Genomic DNA, 12,259 nt, shown 5'->3' on the forward strand with positions numbered 1-12,259 from the left:
ATCCAGTGTAAATAGCCGCCGGAGCCGGCGGCCGCGGAGCCGGCGCGCACGCGCTCGCGGCCCGGCCGGACCTTGGCTCCGGCAGCTATTTACACTGGATCCGGTGTAAATAGCTGCCAGATCATAATTACAGTAAACTAGTAAATACAGTTTTCTGCATCTCGCTCCTTTTTCTTTTATGTTTGTCGCCTTCCTCGCATTCAAACCGATTTGAGCCGAAGTCCACTACATGTCCAAAATGGCGGTCGCGTTTACAAAGGTCACGTGACTGAAAAGGGTCCATACCGCGTGCTTGCTGCGTCAATGCGGGCACATTGGCCTGCCCCCGACGGTACAAGGCACTTATGTTGCCTCTGATGGCCTATGGTACAGTCAGGATGGCCACCTTTGTCTTCCATCTCATGACATGAACAAACATTTTTGTATAGCCAATTTAAACAGTTTGGTGGACTCAATTCTCGAGAGATGCCTCATCTGCACACAAAATAATCCCTTTAAAGCAGTCACGAAACATGAGTGTTTACCCATACCTACATCTCCATTCCTAGAATGGCAAATCGATTTCACACACATGCCTCCTTGTGGGCCGTTTAAATATCTCCTGGTGATTGTGGACAAATTCTCTAAATGGGTAGAAGCCTTTCCTTGTTCTCGAGAGAACACAAAGGTAGTTACTCGTATTCTGGCAAAAGAAATAATACCTCGTTATGGGGTTCCAGACGCCATAGACTCAGACAAAGGTACCCCTTTCACCTCAAAAGTCACACAAGACCTCTGTAAGTATCTCTCACTAAACTGGTGTTTTCACATTCCGTACCACCCTCAATCCTCTGGTATCGTAGAACGTACTAATCGAACATTGAAAGACAAACTAACTAAGGCCATGCAGGCCACAGGTTCGAAAAATTGGGTAGACTTATTGCCAGCCACTCTGGCTGAAATTCAAATGACATCAAAACCTAGTCTAAGTGGCTACTCCCCCTACGAAATTATTTTTGGAAGACCTTTCCCTCTCCCCTGGAGGAAGGGGACTCCGGCTCAGGGTACCTCTGATTTGAAAACACATATGGATGAGTATTCTGCAGCCCTTATCGATAAGTTGCATAAAATTTGTACTAAGGTCAATAGTACAATATTGTCTCCACCATCAGCACCCACATACCCCTTCCAAGTGGGAGACAAGGTGCTGGTGTGACTTTTTAAACGATTTGGACAATTGAGAGAACCTAGATATAGTGGGCCTACAGAAATAGTCGCCATTACTCGTACTGCTGTTTTAACTGACCTTTTTCCACAGTGGATCCATGCCACGCGATTGAAGAAGGCTCCATAACAAAGCTGTGTTACAATGACAAGTTTGCTATTAACGTTTTTTCTGTGTCCCTATCCAGTCTCTGTTTTCTCTTTCTCTCTCTCTCTGAGCTCTACACAGATTTGACGTGACCTGTGTGCAGCCCCGGCCGACTGAGAATCCTCAGATTACCTGCAAGATGTTGTGAACAAAGAGGGGAAGAGATCTCACGCCCCGTTTGGGACCAATCATCCTCACTACAACCATGACAGTCCTCATCACGAGTTTCGTGATTACTCTACTGCTGCTCGGAGCAGGGTTACCCGCTCGAGCTTTCATGACCACTCTACTGCTGCTTGGGGCAGGGTTACCCGCTCGAGCTGGACCTCAAGACAACATCTTCTGGCAATTCGCTAACTGGACTGCACGAACACACACAAACAAAAGTTATGTATGTCATTTGATGCCGTCTTCTACTATTATTACACGCCCACCTTTGCCGCTATGCTCTGAAGCTTTATATTATGCTTGGGGCCCAAAGGGCCAACCTTTTAAATTTTGGGGCCCTTTCTGCAATTACTCTCCACACCCCTCTGTGGTAGCAATGTTAAACCAGACTTCTTCAGTATCTGGCACAGATACCCCCGACATTATACTACAAGATTCTATCCTCACTACTTTGCAGGTAGACATGCCTTCTAATTTCATTTTCCCTCACTGTTTTAGAACAAATTACTCTAAAAGAAGTAACGTGTATTTGGGACAAATTCCTAAGTCTCAATGTAATTACATATATGATCAGAATTCCGCCACCTCTCCATGTCCTCGCTGGGTCCCAAATTCATGCCAATGTAACCCTCCACTAACTAATTGTACATGCAACAGTATTGGGTATGTCAATAATACATGTAGAGCTCATCCTAATTGTGTTCTACCACACCCTAGTAATTATCCTGGTGTTAAATTAGCATTAAACTGGTACTGGTACTGCGGTAATAGATCTGATCTCTTGGTTTCTTTTCCCACCAAGTGGTCAAGTGTTTGTGCTCCCATACGACTCAAGAACGGTATCACTGCTATCCGTCCCCTCTCTGCTCATCACCCAAAACAAGATGTCTATGGTACTTTCCCACCCCTGACACATCAGGTTACTTCTAAATGGCACCGTTTTTGGACATCGATGTTTCCTCATTTTGGCATATCTGATCTGTGGAGGGAAGTAGAAATAACACATTATCGCTTAGCCAGCTTTGTTAATGAAACTACTAGAGCTGTAGATGGTATTAGGACTGAATTAACTGCCCTGCATCTAATGACTACTCAAAATCGTATGGCCCTTGATATTTTGTTGGCAGAAAAGGGGGGTGTTTGTGCTATGGTCAGAGAAACCTGTTGCACTTTTGTCCCTGCTAATGACAACCCAGATGGTGAAATAGGCACAGCCGTACATCAAATGAAACAGATCGCTCAACAGCTTGAGCATGACGAGCATGGGGACGCAGCAGGGTGGGTGTGGTTTTCTAGACTGTTTGGCAAATGGACAGCTATTCTGTCTAAGTGTATACCTGTAATTGTGGTTTTTCTTTTGTTTATTTTTCTGGGAACCTGCATTCTTAAATGCCTAATGGATAGAATGTATAAAATGATAAATGTTTTTACCCATAAACCCCTGCATAGGGAAAGCAATGTATATTATCGTCCTGCTAGGGTGTAACACTAATCTAATTAAAATCTAATCTAATACTATAAATAGTATTAAAGGGGGGGATTGTTAGATTTAAAGCCATGATGTAAGTTAGTTTTATAGCTGCAGAACGTGATTTAGGATTGTTAGATTTAACCAGTCTCTCCAGTGTTGAATTTGAAATTGAAATGATTGAATGTTAGATTTAATGTTAGATTTAAAGCTGCATTAAGTGATTTAAGTTAGTTTTGTAGTTTTAGAATGCAGAATGTGATTTAGGATTGTTAAGACTTTATGAATTTAATATTTTAGCTTCTTAGATCTTATCACGGGCGATTGCTCTAAGACAACAAGGGAGGATCAGCCTCCTCTAAAAATGACGAACATCATGTAGGATGAATTGTGCTAGGCTTATGTTATAGCCGACCTTATAACATTGTTATTTCAGATCCAGAATCATAGAAATATATGTGCTCAACCCAACTACAGTGTGAAATCATTCCCTTATAACTTTCCCCAGTTCGCCTAATGTGCGCGTGAGTTTTTCCCCCTCATGACAGCGCGATGTAGCCCAGCCTCAGTGGATTGGGAGCTATGTGCTTGTTAATCTCAAAATGCAAGACAATTATTGGACAAATACTGCGAAAATGCCCACCCACGGAGTCTCACGGACTCCCAGCCTCAATGGACTTCAACGGCATTTGGGAGCTATGCGCTTTTCAATATCAAAATGCAAGATGGTTATTGGACAAATACTGCGAAAATGCCCGCCCATGGACTCCGAGCCTCACATGGGAGGGACATGGCAGTTTCTGCGAGGAGACTGGTGATTGGTGAAAGCAGCTGGATATTTTCTTTGATTGACAGCTCGTTTCAACTATAGACAGGCAGTGGTACAGTGTTGCCAGATTGGGGGGTTTCCCGCCCAATTGGGCGGTTTTAAGTACATTTTGGCGGGTTTTGAACATATTTTGGGCTGGATAATGTCAGCAGTATCTGGCAACATCAGTTCAGTCCCATATGGATTCGCAAGTGCTGTGGTGTATTGTAAGAGATCAGCTTACATTTCGATTTCATTCATTACATACGGTTTCTACCAGCTTTTTTAGTTTGTATATATTTTCATTATAAATAAAGTGTAAATATAGTGTTGTCAAGTTTGTTATCTTAGTTCCAGAAATTTCGTTTATTTGAGTGACTGAACTTGAACTTGAGGGGGCTAGTCAGCTAGCAAGAAAGCTGCGCACGGATGCCAAGCATTGCTGATTTAATTTTGGCGAAGCCATTTGCCAGTCTTCCTTTCGAGGAAAAAATTAAAATTAAAGAGCAGGGTAGACCAACGCCTCAAATTGACTTGGTGAAAAAGGTAGGGAATAATACTCGTTCCTTTCAGCTCTCCTGGTACGAGAAAGTGAATTGGCTAACAGCAAGTGACCCACATCAACAACAGTAAATAGGCTACTTTAGTAATATGTCATGGATGGACCAAAAATATAGAATCTATTTAAAATGTTTATGCTGAGTATATTATATTGGAATATATGTTTTTCTGTATATGAATTAAACACCGCTACAATTTGGAAAAAATTTTTTAACAAAAACACAGCCGAGGTCAATTTTTAAACAACATGCCACAATTTAAAAATATAAAATGTTAAAATATACCCCCCCAACACCACCATCATGTATATTGGACAGTAGGCTAATGGGCCAAAAGAACCTGTTATTTCACAGTTTGTGATGCTGCCAACAATCAGCCAGATCAGAGGCAAGAGTATGGGCAAAATTGATGTGTTTTTTCTTTTAAAATCTGGAAATATCGTAACTGACCAGCCTCCCCTGTTTGAAAGACTACCAGCCGCCACTGGATCTTATTCCTGTATAATTTCCTCACAGCAGCATGCACCTCTACCACAGCAAAGCAATGCCTCACCATTGGTAATACCAACTGTCATGCCAAATTTGGTGAAAAAACAAGTTGCCATTACAACATCCTTACCCACTCATTTTGCAGCACAACCAAAGCCAACTGTGAGTCAAGGCTCTCAACCCTCTCAGTTACAATCAAAGACAACCTTCAGTCAAAGCTTTCAACCCACTCTAGGCCAACAAGCGTTTCAACCCCTGCAAGATCAAAATCAGACAGCAGGTCTCTATGCTCTGCTGCAACAACAGAATGACATAACAGCTCTCCTTTTTCAAATGCAAACGTCACAACTGCTGCCGCATCGAGAAATTCCAACTTATGATGGAGATCCTCTGCAGTTCAACACATTCATGAAGGCATTTGAGCACTGTGTGGAAGCAAAGACCAGCTGTAAAGAAGACAGTTTGTACTATCTTGAGCAGTACACTAGGGGGCAGCCAAGGGATATTGTATGCAGCTGCCTTCATATGACTGCAGATAAAGGATTTGCTGTTGCCAAAAAGTTGCTCAAGGAGCACTTTGGAAATGAGTTTAAGATAACAGCGGCCTACATGGAGAAGGTCACAAGATGGCCAAGTATCAAAGCTGAGGACACCAAAGCGCTCAAAGCTTATGGACTTTTCCTCCATGAGGGTTCCAATGCTAGGGATGATCTTCGGTACTTGGAGGAACTTAACATGCCAGCAAACATAGATTCTGAGTCAGATGTTTCCGTATAAACTCTGAGACAAGTGGAGAACAAAGACGTGAAATACTGGAAAAAAACTGGTCGAAGAGCACGATTCTCAGACATTTGTGAAGTTCATTGAGCACCAGGCCAGAATCACTTCAGATCCAGTCTTTGGTGACATACAGGACACTTCACCTGTTATCAAAGGAGCTATAAAAGCAAGCAAGTTACAGGTGAAACTGTCACAGGTGAAACCACAGCTGAGAAGAAACAGCTTTGCAACACAGGTTGTCATTGAGGATGGATGCAATGCAGGCACTCACAAGAATGAGGATGGATACAACAAACCAGCTTGTGACAAGAAAGAAAAGGCTCAGAACAAAGTGACGTCCTTTACCAAGACTGATTCTATTTTCTGCCTGTATTGTGATGCTGGTGGTCATGTCTTGGAACAATGCTTTAAACTGGGAAGAAAGACACACAGGGAGAAACTGGACTATCTAAAGGAGAAAGGTCTGTGTTACAGTTGCTTGTGCACAGGACACTTGAGCAAGAATTGCGACAGGCGCATCACTTGCAAAAAGTGCAACCGAACACATCCCAGTGTTTTGCATTTTGGAAAGAAGGAAAGGGTTACTCAGAAGGATCAGAAGAATACTGAGCATTCAAAGACTTCTGACAGCTGTACAACATCCTCCGCTTGTGGTCTTACAGGGGCTGGCCACTGCAATGGAATTCTTCCCATTTTGCTTGTTAAGGTGAAGTGCTCAAAGGGAAACAAGGTTATTGAAACCTATGCTTTTCTGGACCCAGGGAGTACAGGAAGTTTCTGCACCAGGAAGCTCATTGACAAGTTGAACATGGAAGGACATAAATTCAAGATTCATATCCGCGCCTTGGGCCATAATAACACAGTAGAAGGCTCCATTGTTGACAGTCTGGAGATCTCAGGATTTTCTGGTGAGTGCTTCTATCCACTGCCCAAAGTGTGTACCCAGAAAGAGATGCCCATTTCTCCAGCCAACATAATCAGCGAAAGGGAACTGAGAAAATGGCCTTATTTAGAGGATGTAAAGATTCCCCAAATAAACGCTGGTGTTGACCTGTTAATTGACACAAACGCCTCCAAGTTAATGGAGCCTTGGGAGGTGATTGACAGTTGTGAAGGTGAAGGTGGACCCTACGCGATCAGAACCCTACTGGGGTGGGTAATAAATGGTCTGTTATGGGGAAGTAGCGACTGTGGAAATGACCACCCTTCAGTTCATGCCAACAGAATCGCCACTGACAGACTTGAACTGTTAACCAGCCAGTACAACTATGACTTCAATGAGTGAGCTTCTGCAGAACAGGAAGAAATGTCAAGGGAAGAAAAGAAATTTGTGGAGATAATGGAAAGCTCTGCTCAGCTTCAGAATGGACACTACACGTTTCAACTGCCTTTCAAAGGGAAAGATGTTTCAATGCCGAATAACCTCTGTGTTGCCATGCAACGTGTTCGTGGTCTCAAAAGGAGATTTCAGAAAGATGTAAGCTTTTATGTGGAGTACAAGAACTTTCTTGCTGATGTCATTAGCAATGGCTACGCCAAAGAAGTGCCACAACATCAGCTTGAAACACCAACAGGGAAGGTGTGGTATATCCCGCACCATGGCATGTACCATCCACGGAAGGGAAAGCTACGAGTGGTGTTTGACTGTGGAGCAGAGTACAAAGGAGTCTCACTCAACAGTCAGCTTTTGCAAGGACCGAACCTCACCAGCTCATTAGTTGGAGTTCTTTTGAGGTTCAGACAGGAACAAGTGGCCATAATGGCAGACATAAAGGATATGTTCCACCAGGTCAAGGTGGCAGAGGAACACCGGGGCTACTTGAGATTCTTATGGTGGCCTCAAGGTAACCTGGAGCAAGATCTTGTAGAGCATCACATCACTGTCCATTTATTTGGAGCGGTTTCATCACCCAGTGTCGCCTGCTTTGCTCTTCGACTGCTGAAGACAACCAGGCCAACTTTCCAACAGAAGTGATCAAAATGGCCAACCGAAACTTCTATATGGGTGACCTCCTGAAGAGTCTGCCCTCTGAAGAGGATGCAGTTACCATGGTAAAGAACCTTATAACCATTTGTAGCAAAGGAGGTTTCACCCTCACTCAATGGATCAGTAACAGTCAAGAAGTGCTTCAAAGTCTCCCAGAGGATCTCAAGTCCAAGAACCTGCATGAGCTTGATCTGGACAGGGATAAGCTGCCGTTGGACAGAGCTTTGGGTTTGCAGTGGTGCATCAAGATGGACACTTTCAAATTCAAGCTGAAAGCCAAGGAGAAGCCGCCAACTAAGCGAGGCATGCTATCCATCATCAGTTCCATCTACGATCCCTTGGGATTCCTGGCACCCCTTGTACTCCCTGCCAAGCTGCTGTTGCAGGAGTTATGTAGGACGAAGTGTGATTGGGATGATCCAATACCTCCAACTTTCCAGCAAAAGTGGAACAAATGGCTGACAGATCTTGAGAAGGTGGCATATTTCAAGATCCCCAGATGTGTGAAGCCTGAAGGATTTGGGAGGACTGTCAGCGTCCAATTGCACCACTTCACTGACGCAAGCAAGAATGGATATGGTACAGCTACTTACCTGAGGATGGAGAACATGGATGAGAGAGTTCATGTTGCCTTCCTATTTGGTAAAGCCAGAGTGGCTCCCCTGAAGCCTGTCACCATTCCCCATTTGGAGCTCTCTGCTGCTGTTGTTGCGGTACGAGTGGACAAGATGCTTCAATTGGAGCTCCAGCTTCCACTGAAAAAGACCTGCTTTTGGACTGACAGCACATCAGTTCTTAAGTATATAAAGAATGAGGACCGAAGATTTCAAACCTTTGTCGCAAACAGGGTAACCACCATCAGGGACAACTCGGAAGTTGAGCAGTGGAGATACATTCCCACATCTCTGAACCCTGCTGACGATGCTTCACGTGGATTGAAGGTAGAAGATCTTGTGAAGCAAAGATGGATAGAAGGCCCGGAATTCCTATAGGAACCTGAAGAAATGTGGCCAACATTTCCTGTGGATACAAGTGTCACTGCCGACAACCCAGAAGTAAAAAGAAACCTGACAGTCAGTGCAATACTTGTGGACACCAACGCCACATTGCAACTGATGACCCATTTCTCTGATTGGCAAAGATTTGAAGGTTGCAGTTGCATGGCTCCTTAAGTTGAAAGGAACTCTGCTCAAACTGAGTAAGAAAAGAAGAGTTGGAGCTTGCAAACACCAGTGCTAATGGAGTAGCAAAGTTGGACGTGCAAAAGGAGATGCAAGCTTTCTCAATATCGCTTGGGAATCAGAAGGTGACACTGGAAGGTCTCTTGGCGGCTGAGATCTCCATAATCACTTTTTGTCAGCAAGAGAGATTCCCCACTGAATTTGCTGCACTAACCTTTGGTAAGCCACAAGTGCTGAGAAGTAGCAGCATCTTCTAGAACTGGATCCAGATTGAAGGAGGACTTCTATGAGTTGGGGGACGGCTGAATAAGGCAGCAATCCCTGAGGACATTAAACATCCCCCCATCTTGTCAAAAGACCAGCACATCTCTGACCTTATCCTCCATCACCTCCGTCTACAGCTTGGACATGGAGGTAGAAATCACGTTCTTTCCACTACAAGGAGAAAATATTGGATCACAAGTGGACCTACTACAGTGAGGAAGATCATATCAAGATGCTTCATCTGTAAGCTTCATGGTGGAAAGACCGGTGAACAAAAATTGGCAGACCTGCCAGAAGAGAGAGTGGTTCCTGATCTACCGCCGTTCACTAATGTTGGCGTAGATTACTTTGGGCCAGTTGATGTGAAAAGATATGGAGTAGTGTTCACTTGCATGACGAGCAGGGCCATGCACCTGGAAGTGGCCTATTCTCTTGACACAGACTCGTGCATCAACGCACTGTGTAGGTTCATCTGTCCAAAAGGACAGGTCTCGCACTTGAGATCCGACAATGGCACCAACTTTGTGGGTGCAGAAAGAGAGTTGTGAGAAGCCTTAGCCTCTTTGAATCATGACCTCATTGAAAGAGCCTTGTCCAAGAAGGGAATCAAGTGGTGCTTTAACCCTCCAGCTGGGTCACATCACAGTGGCACTTGGGAGCGCATGATATGGGTGATCAGGAAGATTTTGTGCTCTGCTCCATCAGCAAACCTTGGATGATGAAGGGTTCCATATAGTGCTCTGTGAGGCTGAAGCTATGCTCAACGATCGCCCCATCACAAGGCTGTCAGAGGACCCCAACGACCTTGAGGCATTGACGCCAAACCATCTGCTACTCCTCAAAGGAAAACCAGTTCTCCCACCAGGACTGTTCGACAAAAGAGATGTTTACGCAAGGAGAAGGTGGAAACAAACCCAGTACATCTCAGATCTCTTTTGGAAGAGGTGGATCCGTGAGTACTTACCTCTTTTACAGGAGTGTCAAAAATGGAACCGGGAGAAGAGGAGTTTTATTCCTGGAGACCTGGTCATGGTTGCGGACGCCACAGCACCACGTGGGTCATGGATGCTAGGAAGAATCCTGGAAACCTTCCCTGATAAGAGAGGTCTGGTACGTGTGGTTTGTTTAAAAACCAAAACAAACATCATTGAACGACCCATGACCAAAATATGCTTGCTTAATGAAGCTAAAGAGTAATTGATTCCCATTTGAAAATGGGCTATATATTTTGATCTTTATTTTTTTCCTCTTTTTTCCTCTGTATTTATGGCTCATTTGAATTTGGTGTAATTGCTCTGGCAGATGCAATTAGGGGCTGGAGTGTATGAGCCATATTCATTTTTGCTTTATTTTATGTAATTGTACTCCATGTCACTAGGGGGCTGTAACTGCTGTGTAGCTCAACTGACCTCAGGTTGGCCCAATTAGGCCATTTAGCCTAGGGAAACCCAGACACAGGTGTTGCTGAGTTAGGAAGCAAGCAGTTTTTTCGACTGTGCCTGTGCCTTTGTGGTTTGATAGCAATTCGGTGTGTTTTTAGTTGCATGTATTATGAGTTAACGTTATTACCGCTGTATATGTGAAGGAAAATAAACCTTTGAGATAATTGTAACTATACTGAACTCTCCGTTTTTCTATGTTCACATGCACTGGGTGCACGTCTAAACTAAATCCTCTGTATTAGCAACCAGTACTAGACTTTGTTTAGGACTTAGTCAGTACATAGCGTGAAGTTTAAATGTTCATTCCCCTGCCCAGTTTGTCATGAATTATAAAAGTTTCAATTGAAATGAGCATTTGTGGGGGGATGGCTGTGTTCAATCTTTTTCACAGTTTCAGCTTGATGATGATCATTGTTCAACAATTTTTTTTTCTGGGGGGGGGGGGTTTGACCTTTTTTATGACAACATTATTGGAGAGGTTTGCTTGATGTGTGCACTTGTTACTATTGGCAATAATGCTGTTTTATTATTTGAATGAATGAATGAGCAAGCAAGCAAGATGATGTGGAAGAATGGCATTCCCCTGCATCCAACACGTGCTACACTCTTGTATATTGGTTTAAAATAGATTTTTTTTTTAAACTTTGTAACTCGGCTATTAAACTTTTGTTCCATTTTCAAATTTGCCAAGCAGCACACAAATGTACTTTTGGCTAAGTAGTAGATACTTGGATATCTCTGTTGCATGACATATCACCAGAAAAAAAAAAGTTTACCAATTTTAAATTAATTACTGAATTAATAAAAATATTAGTTAATGAATAACTGGTTTGTTTGTTTGTTTGTTTGTTTGTTTGTTTGTTTGTTTGAATGTACATCAGGTATGCTTATTGGTTTAAAAAAATACATTGTTCATTGAAAGCTATGGAACTTTCATTTAAAAACTTGGAGTTTATAGAAAAAAGAAAATAACAGGCTACACCTAGAAGTCCTTTGTAATTAGGCCCAGTCTGCCCTATGGTTATGTAACTGCTGTTTTCCATTGTATCTACACCATAGTGATTTCTTTTTTTAATTGTTTTCACCCCCCCTCCTTTTTTTTTTGAAAGAGATATGGTGAGTAGTGTGGGCATTAGGAGCATAGAAATTATTAATACCTAGAATTTAATGATTAAGTGGCTGCTGTTATTTTATCACAAACATTGGGCATGAAAAGGCTGCTCTAGATTTTACAAGAAAATAGTGGTAATGGCACTATTTCTTGGTTTCATTCCTTTCCAAAAGCAAAATTCCATAGCCAATCCAAAACACAAATATATTGGGTGAGTAGGGTGGCATTTTTCTGCTTGCTATTTAAAGATACAATAGCCAGTTTGTGGTTGTGGGAACTCCAGATACATATATGTATTCTACATGAATTGAGCATTTAGTGCTCCCCTCCAAACATGTTCAGCTGCCCAGGTACATGATCTACAATATCTACCTTAGCATTTATTAATTTTGCTGCAGTAATATGGGAAACAGCCTTGTGATTACCTGGCGACTTGTCGAGGGTGTACCCCGCCTTTTGCCCGTAGTCAGCTGGGATAGGCAGGGCTCGACATTAACGCTTGTCTGGGACAAGTGATACTTTTATGTCGGACAAGTTCATGTGTGTGGATTGACAGGGAGTGAGGTAGGAGTGGGGAAAGTTATCTATGAAATACCAAGCTGTCAAATGGCTGCTAAGTAGGTTACCGCAGACCTAGACATTAAGCATTT

This window comes from Neoarius graeffei, chromosome 23 (genome assembly GCF_027579695.1).
Source record: "Neoarius graeffei isolate fNeoGra1 chromosome 23, fNeoGra1.pri, whole genome shotgun sequence".
NCBI classification, from domain to species: Eukaryota; Metazoa; Chordata; class Actinopteri; order Siluriformes; family Ariidae; genus Neoarius; species Neoarius graeffei.